The sequence below is a fragment of the Trachymyrmex cornetzi genome, unplaced genomic scaffold, assembly GCF_001594075.2.
Source record: "Trachymyrmex cornetzi isolate Tcor2-1 unplaced genomic scaffold, Tcor1.1 scaffold82, whole genome shotgun sequence".
Taxonomy (NCBI): domain Eukaryota; kingdom Metazoa; phylum Arthropoda; class Insecta; order Hymenoptera; family Formicidae; genus Trachymyrmex; species Trachymyrmex cornetzi.
This window is the reverse complement of record NW_017300158.1, coordinates 1,425,912-1,426,707: the sequence shown is the minus strand read 5'-3', so window position 1 is coordinate 1,426,707 and position 796 is coordinate 1,425,912.

The following is a 796-nucleotide window of genomic DNA, read 5'->3' as shown; positions in this document are numbered from 1 at the left end:
CATTTTAGGATTATTATCAAAATAAATATTCTTTGTTAAAGATTACTTCCTAAAAAAAGAGATATTAAGTAACTGCTTTGACTTTGTGTAAAATTGCTATTTTTCTGTGCGCGCGTTCACGCACACAGAAAATGCACGCAAACAATTTTTCTATCTCGTAAATAATTTTGTTATGAAACAAATATTCAGGAAATAATTCACAATTTAAAACGCGGAGACTAGCGCGACGAAAGTTCACTTTAGAGCGAACTAAACTGTGTTCTTGGAAAGAGTTCTCAATTTTCCTAATTTTCGTAACCGAGATATTAATTTCTAATATGTTTCCGAACATACGTGCATGCAAAAATAAATTTTTCGTACGAAGATTTCGTTTTGATATGAACAGAGAATGATCATAGCTCAAAGAATAATTATAGCTGGAAATTCGACGCTATTCGAGACTCATGTCCAGCGACGACCATTGCTGCTTCTTATAAACAACGCGTGCCTAGCGACGGCGAGCGCGCGCGTCGCGCCGCGCTGGGCGGTCCTATCGAGCCGCGCGCTTGGATTTGGCGGTGGGCCGGGCGAATTTGGATATTTTTATAAATAAATATCTCGTTAACTATTGCGAAAATTGAAAAATGGTAGAAGACGTTCCGTCTCAGTTTAATCCGCTCTACCTGTCCATGATATTTGTCAGGAGAGTTATGGGACACCCTGTATATATATATATATATACAGGGTGTTTGAAATTATCGGCTAATCGATCACGAACAGGTAGAACGGACCGAATTGAATCGACAAATCTTATACC